Genomic DNA, 13,730 nt, shown 5'->3' with positions numbered 1-13,730 from the left:
TGTTTTTGAGGACATGTGTGATCTAAACTTACAAATTTAGGTTTGGTTTTGCCAGGCTGCGACATTTTAATTGAAAAAGGACTTGGCCATGAGCTCTGGGCAGTGATGGAAAATGTGTGATAAGTGACTGCTTCAAGTTTCCTCTTTAGGATGGGTAGTCTGAGGCTTACAGATAGTGAGCAACTCACACATCCAGAGGGAGCCTGGAAAACAGCCGGTGCTTCTCTGTGTGGAAAGGAGCACACTGAAATGATTCAGGCATCTAATCAGGATGCCTCCAGGGCGCCTTCCCTTGTAGGTTTTCCAGGCACACCCAGGTAGGGGGAGACCCCAGGCGAGACCCAGAGCTTGTTCAGAGGTTATTAAGTGGACATGTTGCTGGACTCCTCTGCTTAGCCTTCTGCACCATGACTTGACTTTGGATAAGTGGAACAAAACCAACAAATGGTGAAGTGGTGTAGGAGGTGAAAATAAGGGGAATCTGCTGCAAAGGTTTGAATTCACTTACCCCCTCCCTTTCCAAACGCCTTCGATGCTTGTTTCCTGTGGGGGAAGACGGCGGGTCTATGTGCCGCGCTGGAATGGTAGCGCTGTGTAGGACGACTGCTGTGTTCCTTCGGATTACTCCTCACCCCCTACCCAACCCATGTGGCCAGTCACGTGCTCTAATGTTGTAATGTGGACATTTATGTGCTCTCTGTGCAGAGGAGTTTTTTTTGTTTCCTGTTCTCATGCTGTCCTCCCATAGGTGCCCAGCGTGAGAAGAGGTCTCTTTTTTTCCTCTTGTACTTTTCCCATTGTCGTGTACTTTTTCAGTGTTTTTTTCTGTAACGCTGCCGATCGCCGACGGTATTCCCATGTGAAGTCGGGGGGGTGTCCTATTCCTCTGCGGGGCAACCTGCATATGGCCAATAAAGCATTCACTCATTCATTCATTCAGATGACTGGACAGGCAGTTGAAGGACCTTGTCTCTCACTAACTACTTCAGACACTGACTGATAACGCTTATAGGCACCAAGGGATTGATAAATTAGGCCTCCAGAGCAGAGAAAGACTGTGGACAACACAAGAGTCAACAGACCACTGAGTGAGTCACGACAAAAGACGCTAACTTTCTCTAGTTTGCTTTAGTGCATCTATGAAGCTGAGGGCTTCATAATATTTTGAACTCATTGTGGTCTTTACTAAAGATAGATGCAGGAACTCTACTGCTTAACTTTGCCATTGACTCATTCTCAGTTGCTATGGAGCAATATAGAGAAGAGACAATTAAGAAATGAAGAGGTGTTTTATAAAAGAAATCTGTTTAAACCACATTAAATGTTATTTTTTTTCCTCTAATGAAAATAAGTGAGTGATGGTTTTGGAAACACCAAAATCACCATAATCCTGCCTTTACAGCTGTGCTGGTGAAACTACTGTGTGAAAGAGACAGAAACAGTCAATGTTTTCTTTTTCAATGTATTTTTTGTGGCCTTGCTTAAGGTTCCATAAGTGATTGATGTTTAACACTCTATGTACTGTTGCTATCAAGAAAAGGCAAGTGTGCGGTTCAGAAAGCTTTAATAAATCACAGTTCATCTCCATGTTAACTACTGCCTGCACTGGTGCTTAGCAGGTTACATAAACGGTTACTCACTGCACATTACTCACTTGAAAATCTTAGTAGCAAAAGTAAAGTAATACACTCATTACTTTACTCTTTTAGTCAGCAGATTTTTTTGCTGAGTGCAGTTTCAGCTTCAATTCAGGGGGTTTGATGACAGTACGTGACCTAACTTTAGTTGTACAATTTTCGTTTTCAAAGTCCAATATTTGAATTAAATGTTATATTTACTAAATAATAATAATTATTAGTATTATTTTGAACCTAAGCTGCAATGTTAGAAATGATTACCTGAAATTCCAGGAGGAGATGTTGTCAGAACAAGTGTGTAATTGCTGCAGGTGGAGTCACTCAGCATAGACATCATTAACATGTTTGTAAACGCTCACCAACTACTCTCTAACAACTGATTTATAGTTGTGCAGTGAATATTTCAAATCCTACGATGTGAGCTGTACAGGTGGCCATCATCTCATCGTTAGGGATATGAATTGGTAAGATTTTAGCTATTCCAATACCATTATCAGTATCACTTATTGATTCGATTCCTTATCGATTATCATTGGGTTCTGGTTGACTCCGCTTTGAGCGTAACCACCATCGCTAAGCACTACGCTAAAAAAGGCAATTATTAAACAAAACACTTTCCTTAAACGTTGAGAAAACGTTCTCAAACTACTCATTACATTTCTTGGTGTTTCTCCGTGAAATGTCCTGAAACGCAGTCTCTTAATAACCACTTGACAACTTAAACCTATCAGCTACAGTTCTACACACCAACACAAATCCCTATTCTAATGAGGATACACACGTCTTTCTCTTCGTATTTATGCATGAACACAAGGCTAACAGCACAAAGCAAAGCAAAAATCCAGCACAAAGAGACTTGAAGGCGATCACCACAGTAATGCTACTGTAGAAACATAAACAGGTAGAAATGGAGGCTGCAGCCAGACTGATCGACAGTTTGTTACCTGTTGAAGTTCAGGGTCTGGCTGCTGGGCTGAGGTCACCATTCTCTCAGCTTTAACATCACTCTGGGTTCTTGGCTAGCTTAGCGTTAGCATGCCGTCTGCGCAGCAGCTTGCAAAGAGCTAAAGTCTGTTAGCAGTAAAAAGCAGCTGTTTCTGGCCTGGAAGCAGTTTGCACTTTATCATTGCGCTCTCCTCCTTTTCTGCAATAACATTAAAAGCAATATCTATATTCACACTGTAAACATCGCTACTATTTTTCTCCTCTGATATATGAATTTAAATTAGCTGATTGTAGCGCAATTGCAACTGGAACAGAGTCATCATCATTGTCAGTATTTATTCTTTTGTGTGGTGTTTTATGTGCCAATTACTTTGTGGTTGTGTACAGTTATGAGATTTTATTTATTTTTTTGTTTTTTGGAGACGAGCATATTTTCAAGTTTTTCCATTTCTGTTTACATTCCTTCACGTCCATTCCCATAGTTTCAGCAATCTCTCTCCAGCAATGTGCAGACATCTGAGAGTCATTATAGTGAGGCGATTATTATCGTTCACTTACTGATCTGTTCAAAAGTTTTGGTTAAACCGTAGCAGGAAATGCATAGAGGTCAAAACAATGGGTGCAGACAGCATCTAGGCAGTGTATAGTTACCTTTTTTTTTTTTTTAAGTCCACGTCAGGTTACAGGATAGGCTGTGGTGTAGGGTTTCAGCAGGGTTTGCAGTTACGATGTACCTATGGCATAAATTTAACATAGAAGCATGAATTCATTGGCAAAATGGCACCTTTTCAAATGCCTTGGTTTCAGGAGTATGACACAATTTTTACTTTGAAGGAAGAAAAGTTTTCTTTTTCTGGCTTGTGTCACAGTTTTTTAAGCTTCACTACTAGAGAGTGGTTCTTTAGTCAGTGTTTGCAGACAAGTTTGCAACTTCTGTGCAAACTGCAGCCAGCCACAGTATACTGCAGAGAACTAAAGCAATCATAAGGTGCAACAACCAGCAACCTGTCTGGGAATACACATTTTTCCCTAACAACAGATGCTTTTCAGGTCACTGGCTGATCTCTCAGCCTCCGTAATTAAGCAACCAGCAAAGACTTTCACTTTTAAGGGGGACACTCAATGAATGCCCTTTTTTGAAGGTGCATGCAGTAGTATTAAATTCGTCAAACTGAGATTTTTCTTCCTTTAAAAAACTGTGACTGTCAGGACAGGATTAGGGACTGTGAAGTGACTACTTTAACTTTGAATCCCATAACCCACTAATTAAAGGAAAGTTAAAGTAATAATATAAAAGTAATTTATTACAAAGAAATGCATAACTGCTGAACACTGATCTCCATTCTCTAGAGCGAACAAGCCGTTCATTCATTCGTCAGTTCCATCATCCATTCATTCCTCGCTAAGACAATAGACTGTTGTTGTGTTTATGGTCTTTGTTTGTGGCCTTTCTCCCAGGCTCACTGCGCTGCAGAATCTGGAAGCCCATTCACTCTAATAAAGTTTAACAGGCCTGTTTCAGTCCCACAGGACCCTGAACACATGGGACGACAGCAAAGCAACGCTGACTTTCATTATCTTAAACTCCTGTGACCTAATTACATCCAATCTAATCAGCACTCACTCCTCCACCGTGCGGTTTCCATTACAGAGAAGTGGTAAGATGATTGGCGGCGATGATTTAAACGTTTAAGAGTTTAAGGTTTGACTCCAAAGAATTACTTAATTAGGCAGTGATTGCTTAATTTGTACCACACAGATACTGTCACACATGGAATGGATTTGTCTTTAAAGGCTGTAAAAGAATACTTTCTTCACTCAGAGCCCCACGTTTTGAATAGTTGGAAAACTAGGTTAAATTCTAATGTGTTAGCTTACACATGCGCATCATTGTGGCAACACATTCATCACTGACCCCAACCTGACCTGGTGACAGCAGCTATCCTGAATCACAAACAATAGTTACACGTTACGGTTGCTATGATGTTAACACAGCTAATCAGGGGCAAACAGAGAGGAGCTAGAAATGTGTACATACTCATGTCATCATTGTACTTCATGTATGAGCAGCAGAACACGCCTGGATGACTATAACTGTGTAAACACTGATCACTCAAATACTCCTTTGGCTCTTTGTCTGCAGGTTGTCTTCACTCCCCCGTCCATGTTACACTTTTCCCTTCTATCAAGACATAAATTGCCCCACTCTGCCTCTTCTTCATATCTTTGTGTCTGCTTATCCATATGAGACACAGAGCTTCCTCCAGAGTTGGGTGGGGTGAAAAAGGCGCTACTTGAAGACAAATGATTAGGCTGGAAAGAAGAATTTCCCTACATGTCTGTAGCTTTCAGTATTAATGGGTCTTAGACATGCAACTGCCTGAGAGGAGTGGTAGGTGGGGAGGTTTAAGTCAGATAAAGAGATTTTCTTGAAAGGAGGAAAGTGTATATATGGGGAAGACAGTGCCATATCCATCTGTACCCACTGTTTGTGGAGGATCTGCAGGTGTTGAGAGGCCTGATGTAGGTAAATGTAATCCTTAATGATGTTTGGAGTCTGCTCTGAGAGTTCTAATTAGGGTTTAGTCACACGAAAAGGTTTTCAGTTTAAATGCAGTTGCTGAAATCGTTTAATTTGCTTTCTCAGACAGACCAGCAGACAAGCAGTTGTGATGAAATATACCAGACATCTTTGTTAATCTTGTTGGTAACAGTTGAAATCAATTACTTTTAAAAATATATTTCTCCAGCACTAGTTTCATAAGGACTTGATATGGCTAAATTTTCTGGACCACACATGTAGTAGGTGAAGTGGGATTATAAAAGAATGGGCATGGAAAGCAATAATATTCAGGCATTTAAACAATGCTCAGTTGGTACTAAGGGGCCCAAGGTGTGCCAAGAAAATATCCCACACATCATTACACCACAAATACCAGCCCCAACCGTTGATATGATGCAAGAAGGATCCATGCTTTCATGTTGTTTACCCCCAATTCTGTGGAGTCTGGTTCTCCTCCAAAATGAGAGATCAAAGGCACTCAGTCTCAAATCCACACATTTTAACTTCATATTCTTACTTAATTATGCTGCTTGTTGAACGCACTGAAGAGGACAAAGTGAGAATAAGGGAGAGGAACACAAGAATTATATTAGTTTAAGCTTTTGGTTTGTTTGTCTTTGTCTCCTTTTGTTTGCCGTATTCTTGTCTGTTATACTCAGTGTTGGGAAGGTTACTTTTAAAATGTATTCCACTACAGATTACAGAATACATGCCCCCAAAATGTATTTTGTAATGTATTCCGGTACATTACTCAATGAGAGTAACGCATTCTGAATACTTTCGATTACTCCATATATTATCAATAACTACAACTACATGAATGTACTATTGCTGTGTGATTTATTACTATTACTGAAGGCTACTCCACATACCACTAGCAACTAGATTTTTAAATCCTAATATAAAATGAGTAACAGTAAGGTGGACATTAGGTAAGGCTGCACTTTTTGCAGCGATCTCATATAGAAAACTATTCCACGAGTATATAAAACAGGCACGCTGCTCCGAACCATAGTAAAGGGACCTCTGGCTAATAAGTTGGGTTCTGTGTCGGTCTCGTAACCGAAAGCTAGCTTTACTTTGTTGTCTGGATCAACTTTGCTAGCGAGAGACAGACAGAGGTGTTGAAAGGCTGCTCCAACGGACTAATTGTTTCGGAGGAAAACACGAATACAGTGTACAGTCGAGTATTAATAGCTTACTTAGAACACTCTTCTTGGCTGCAGTGGTTATTTTTATATTTACATGCTTCATACATGCTATGCCTGTAACACTCTGCCTATTGCTTTCATTTTAAATAATTTTTGAATAATACTTTTTTAAAATGTTTCTTCACGTCATTATGCTGCCGCAAGTAGAGGTGACATGGGCCATGAGATTGAGACCCAGGCATTAGAGCCTCTTAATGCGTGTTTTATTTGGGTTTATTTATTATAATTACCAGATATAGAGAGGGCATAGACTAACATATGAAACAAGAAAAGACCGCCGTGTAATCCCTTTATTTCAACTGTATTCTGAATACCACCTTTTTAATGGAATACAGTTACTCATTTTTTGTATTTTAAATATGTAACGCCGGTACATGTAAATGGTAAATGGCCTTATATAGCGCTTTACTAGTCCCTAAGGACCCCAAAGCGCTTTACATATCCAGTCATTCACGCACACATTCACACACTGGTGATGGCAGGCTACATAGTAGCCACAGCCACCCTGGGGCGCACTGACAGAGGCGAGGCTGCCGGACACTGGCGCCACCGGGCCCTCTGACCACCACCAGTAGGCAACGGGTGAAGTGTCTTGCCCAAGGACACAACGACCGAGACTGTCCAAGCCAGGGCTCGAACCGGCAACCTTCCGATTACAAGGCGAACTCCCAACTCTTGAGCCACGATCGCCCGCCATGTATTCCGTTGCTCCCCAACACTGGTTATAGTGTTGGGGTTGCTTTTTTTGTTTTTATGTCATGAAACCTGTGTTTCTCTTGGATTTGCTACCTGTGTTTTCCCACCTGGTGGATTACCTGACCCACCCTAACTGCTTTCCTATGAGCTGTTTTCCAGTGAGCTTCTTGTTTGTGTATATACACTCATGGTCCCTTTAGTAGGTATGCCTTGCTAATACAGCTTTGACTCCTTTTTTCCATCCTTTGTGGCATCGATTCAACAAGGTGCTGGAAACATTCCTTAGAGATTTCGGGCCTTGTTGACATAACAGCATCAAACAGTTGCTGTAGGTTTGTTGGCTTTGCATCTATGATGTGATCCTCACTTTCCTCCCAAAGGTGCTCTCTTGGATTGAGACCTGTTAACTGTGGAGATCATTTGATTAAAGTGAACTCTTTGTCATGTTAAAAAAACAGTTTCAGATCAGTTGAGCTTTGTGACATGGTGCATTATGCTGTTAGAAGCAGCCATCAGAAGATGGGTGAAGTGGGATTATAAAAGAATGGGCATGGAAAGCAATAATATTCAGGCATTTAAACAATGCTCAGTTGGTACTAAGGGGCCCAAGGTGTGCCAAGAAAATATCCCACACATCATTACACCACAAATACCAGCCCCAACCGTTGATATGATGCAAGAAGGATCCATGCTTTCATGTTGTTTACCCCCAATTCTGACCCTGAACATCCAAATATTCCAGCAGAAACTGAGAGTCATCAGACCAGAAAACATCATTCCAATCCTCCATTGTCCAATTTTTGTGATCCCACCTGCATTGTTGCCTCAATTTCCTATTCTTAGCAAGCAGGAGTGGCTTCTGTGTTTTGTGTTCAGAGATGCTCTTCTGCAAACCTTAGTTCTAATACCTTATTTGAGTTACTGTTGCCTTCCTCTCTGCTTGAAGCAGCCAGGTAAATGTCATCTGACCTTTGATATCAGCTGATCTTTTCTGTTTTCTTTTATTTCGGGCCATTCTCGGTAAACCTTAGAGATGTTTGTGAGGGAAAATCCCACCACATAAGCAGTATATAGTAAATACAGTATACAGTATAAAATTAATACTCAGAGCAGCCAGTGGACTTCCACATTCTGATGCTCGGTTTGAACCTCATAAGATCATTTTGTCCTACATGTCTAGATGCCTAAAATGTAATGAGCTACTCCCATTTGATTAGCTGCTTATATATTTGCTTTAACGAACAGTTAAATGGGTGTACCTAATAAAGTGGCTGGCAAGTGTATATAGTCCTGTATTTGTCTTTTGTCAGTGCATCTGAGCTCCTTGTCTAGGGCAGTCTGATGAGCCAGTGCAGAGTCAGCAGTTGGTTCACCTGTGCCAGAGTCAAATCTCTTGGCTGACTGCTACGCTGCTTCAGGGACAGTCTGTTCTGTCTTCTAACACCCACTTGAATTCTGACTGTTCTTGTATCCTCTTGGGTGTTTTAAGATACCTAAATATCTAGTTTGTTCACTTCTGCTGATAGGATGCTGCCAGGCTTTCACCCAGCCTCCTAAGGCCCTTCAGCTTTTGTCAGCTTTGTCAGGGGTCTCCTGCCCATTTTCCTTCTTTGCTGTCCTCCCGGCCCTCACAGAGTTTCTGCCTTCATTGCCCTGCCTTAATACCATCAAGCCAAACAGCCCCACCTATGTACTCTGGCACTACTCTGCTCTCTTTTCTAAGGAGTTCACCCCAAATGCTAGTCTCTGATGAGTCCAATTGTATTGAGTTTTGTGACAGGATTAAAGCTCATGTGCGTACTAGCGTGTAAATCAGAGAGAGTGGGAGTAAGACTTGTGGACATATATCTACCAGCACTTGATTAAGAACACTTGGACTCAGAGTAAAGCGAGTGTTTATCTCAAATCATAATCATAATCTCTAATCAGTACCTCATGACAGTGTCAAGAGCAAAAGTGATGTTTTTTCCTCAAACTTAATGGAAAAGGAAATTTGTGAAAACAAGAACAAATCCAGTACAGGAGAGCTTTACAGATGTTTAAGAGTGACATTTTATTCTGACATGCACACATATCCCAGAGAACAAAAGATATTCAAACCTACACACACAGTCACACACACAGAGCCTGAGTGACAGGGAAAGTGGGTGAGCGGGGGTTAAAGAAACAAGGAGAAATGAAAAGTGTCTTTGAAAGTAAACAAAGGCAGAGTGATCAGGACCAGATTGGTGTAGATCAAACAGTAGTGCTGAAGTAGGAGGAGAGAGGCCTCTGATGGAGACATCAAACAGGACTAATGTAAACCACATATCGGCCTGACATCATGCACATAGCACACACACACACACACACACACACACACACACACACACACACACACACACACACACACACACACACACACACACACACACACACACACAGTGGATGTTGTACTTACAACAGGTCAGTCCCTCCACACACTTAGCCAAATTTAATTCATGCACAAGCACATACACAAACCCCCGCATGCAAGGCCTCGTACTCACACACACAAACATCAAGAGCCAAGTACTCAGAAAATACTTTTAAATATCATCTGTTATTTTTTTTTATTTCCAGGAAATTAGAATTATGGCGCAAGAAACAAAATTTATCAGTGAGGGATGGAGCCAAAATACAAAGTAAGACCAAATGAACTTTCAGTAAATATTTGATCAGGAGTTTGTATTCATCAGGGATAAGTTACACATGGATTAGGTGATACATGTTGCTGGAGAGGAACGTAATATGTCTGGACATAACTGGAGGCGTAATCAGTGCGTGATTTTTCTCTGTGCACAGGCTACGGACGCTGACCCACGATGCTTGATGGATGACAGAAAGACAATAAAGGAGACCGTACAGTAGTCATCGTCTCGAACAATAGTTGTTATAACTACCTACGTCATTGTGGTGTAGGGTCTCCACAATGAATCAGCCGCACAGTAATCACTGTTCTCTGAAATGAAGGAGAGCGTGACATGGAGACAAAGAGGTTACAAACAGGTCAGTGACAGAACGAGCCAGTCCCAGAAACAAAAATAATATTTAAGCAGAGATACAGTGAGCCAGTACGCCTTGTGTTTTCCACACATTTTTCCATGACTTCCAATGTGCTGAACGTGTCACAAAAATCACATTCCGGTATCCTTATACTGTATCTCATCAAATTTACATAGAACAAATAAGAAACCTACAGCATGCAATTAGGGAATACTGTAATTTGTTAAAGGTGTTCCCAAACTTTTACAAATAGTATGCAACAAAAGACACAAGATGATTATAAAGCAGATTTCTTTTAAAAGTTATTGTAATTTGATGATGAGTTCATAATGGGATGCTCTTTTATTTCCTATAAAATTTGCACTTGGGGGCGCGTGGTGATTTGCACTGTTGCCTCATAATAAGATACCCAGAGGTCATTGGGTTTGATGGTTTGAATCAGCCATCTGGCTGGAGCCTGTCTCTGGGGGGTTTGCATGTTCTCCCTGTGGATTCCCTCTGACTACTTCAGCTAGCTCTCACAGTCCACAGACATGCAGTTAGTGGGGTTAGGTTAATTGGTGATTCTAAACTGCCCATAGGTGTGAACGGTTGCCTGTGACCCTGGTTATCCCTGGTGACCTGACCAGGGTATACCCTGCCTCCTGCCCCATGGCAACTGGGATATGATCCAGATTTTATTTATAATTTAACTGGTTTTACTGGTAGTACAGTGTTAAATGTGGGCGTTTATGATGCTCAGAAAAATGCACTGCGTACTGTACAGATGCTTGTGGAGCAGTGGTGTTCGCTCGTCCCACACAGCAGGAAGCCCCACAGCAAGGATCAGGTTTTTATGGTCCAGCCCCCCTTCCACCTCTGCTTATCTACAGTCTTTACAGCTGACTAAAGTGAGGGTTTTTCTGTGGCTCCGGTAACTTCTTTCTCACACACCACAACAGGACCGCTAACCTACAGTCATCCACACAGGTGCTGAGTGAAGTTCTGGAAATGGAAACACTTATTTTTGTTTGTTCTCCTCGCTGCTCTCACTCACACCTTCCCCTAATCTGTGTCCAGAGGTTTGAAGTAACAAGGTACAAATACTTCATTACTAAAGTACAATTTTCAGGTATTTGCACTTGAGTAGTTTTTTTTTCTGACTACTTATTACCTTCTTACTTTGAGTACGTTTCAGAGGCTGTACTTGCTACTTTTACTTGAGTAAAGTTTCATCAGTTCTTCAACTTTTAATAGAGTATTTTTAACAGTAGTATTTGTACTTCTACTTAAGTACAGAATGTTTGTACTTGTACTGGTGCTCTCTAAGCTAACACCAAGCTCCAACCTAAGAAAACCCGAACCCACTGCACTTACTCGTCCACTAATCAACACCACTGTGTCATACAACTCAACCCATAGATCTATCAACTGTCTGTCACTGGCTGGGTCTCTTTTTCCTTTTAGTCCCTACATACTTAAACTAATATCTGTACTTTCTACTCCTTCCATTTTCAAAATGGGCTTGTTACTTTGGTTAAATCCATTTGAGGGAAGTTTTATTTCGTCACTGCGAGTCAAACATCAAACCGATTTGAGCCTAAACAGAAACACAGGAAAGGCAATCTTTAATTAACACAAGATGTCACATAAAAATAGATCATGTGTGCCAAAGTCAGCGGTTAAAAGTGGACCGGTGTGGGGTTTTTGGTTGTTATTGTTGTTTGGTTGAGGATCGGGATAAAAAAATGTTTACGCTGTAAATCTCATGTAACGCCTATGTCTGCAAGACTTGAGTACTAATTCACTAAAGTTTATGTAGATGAACCTCATCCTATTAACACGGCGATTTTACCCTTGACTGTCCTCCTGAGAGGTTCCGTAGCACCATGTAAACGATCAGTTTTGGCATGCTTTGTACAAGAATGAAAGCATGACTAGAATTAAATCCAACAGTTGGGGGGGAAGATGTGTGAGAGAGAGATGGGGTGAGTCGAGGCATTTGGATGGTGGCGTATGTGTGTGTCTGTGTGTGCGGAGGTGCTCTCATGGCACCTCTCAAGTCTGTGTAATCAACTCCAAATTCAGTCAGCTTTCAAGGAACTGAAAATGGAATATTTTTAAAAAGTCAAGGTTGTGTAGTACATAAAAAAGTGGGAGGAGATCTGCAAACTTCAGTCAGACCCACACACATGCATGCACACACCACCTTTGCTTGGTTATTTTACAAGGATTACACTGCCAATTACATGGGGTGCTTTCACTGGCTGTTCCCACATTCCAGGTCGCTCCCGCTCTATTTTTCTTTTTTTCTTTTTTTACTCTTTCTTTCCGGCTTCTTGCTTGGTCTTTGTCTTTTTTTGTCAAAACCCCTTTTCCTCTCCACTTTCATCGCCAGATGGAGAAATTTATCTGAGCGGAGAACGTGGGACTGCAGCTCTCCTATATTAACATTTCATTCACGCTTTTAGTTCACTGAAAGAAAATAAACTCAAGTGGGTTTGTGCCTTTTGCTCCCCTCTAAACTGTATACTGCATTTCTCTCTCTCTCTCTCCCTTGCTTTCTCTCTTTTCTTTCTCCAACTGTTCTGAACCCGTAAGAGCCGGTTCAATAAGTGAATGATAATCCCTGTAGAAGCAGGGTGCAGTCGGCTGGAGTGCCTTTGTAGTTTGGAGGGTAGATTAGCATGGTGGCCGTGGAGAGAACAGAGTCCTCTGTCTCACTAAAGGCCAGGGATTAGATATAGGGTCTGGCCTATGAACTTGGGGAAACTTGTTTTTGTGTGACTGTGTATGTGTGTGGGAATGTATGAATAGAAAAATACAAATACAAGCATGTGACAGGTAATATTGAATTTTCTTTTTTCTTTTGGTGAAGATCATTCCCTTTTGTTCCAGCTATGTTATGAAGTTAGTAGATAGCGTGAAGAATGTAGAGATTAGTGAGAACACCTGAGCTATTCATTTATTTTTATCACCTTCTGTGCCTCCGATGTAATTACTGTGTAATAATTACTTTGTAATAATTACTGTGTAATTACCTTACACAGAATGGTAAAACAAGCTGCCCAGCTGTGCTAAATCTAATAATTTTTCCAGTGGAAGTCATTTTTCCATTTTGTGCACCTCAGGAGAGACACAGGTGCTAGTAGTGTTGCTTTTATCAAGAAACACCCATGCTACAAAAACCACAATACACTTTGATATTTGATTTTTAAACACTCGTCATATCACAAAATGTTTCGAATGGTGTCAAGAACGAGGGTGTTGTACAGAGCTGTAGTAGTTACAGAGGGATAAAGCTGGTGAATAGCTGATGATACCATGAAGCTACAGGAAAGAGTTGTTGAAGCTAAGCTGAGAGGAGAGGTGATGATCAGCGAGCAGCAGTATGGCCTCATGCTGAGAAAGAGCGCAACAGGTGCAATGGTCAAAATGAGTTGCACTGTGTCTGTGGATCTAGATAAATCATATGTTAGGGTACCAAGAGAAGACCTGTGGTACTGTATGAGGAAGTCAGCACTTGCAGAGAAGTATATGATGGTGGTGCAGGACAGTGGTGAGGAGTGACAGATTCAGGTAGTTCAAAGTAGAGGTGGGATTACATCAGCGATCAAATCTGAGCTTCTTCTTGTTTGCAACGGTGATGGACAGGCTGAGAGGTCAGGCAGGAGT

Source organism: Aulonocara sp. 'chitande type north' Nkhata Bay, linkage group LG6, assembly GCF_057382095.1.
Source record: "Aulonocara sp. 'chitande type north' Nkhata Bay isolate Kocher_YH1m ecotype deep benthic linkage group LG6, A_spYH_male_GT1.1, whole genome shotgun sequence".
Classification (NCBI taxonomy): Eukaryota; Metazoa; Chordata; class Actinopteri; order Cichliformes; family Cichlidae; genus Aulonocara; species Aulonocara sp. 'chitande type north' Nkhata Bay.
The sequence above is the reverse complement of the archived record's forward strand: the minus strand, read 5'-3'. Positions refer to the sequence as shown.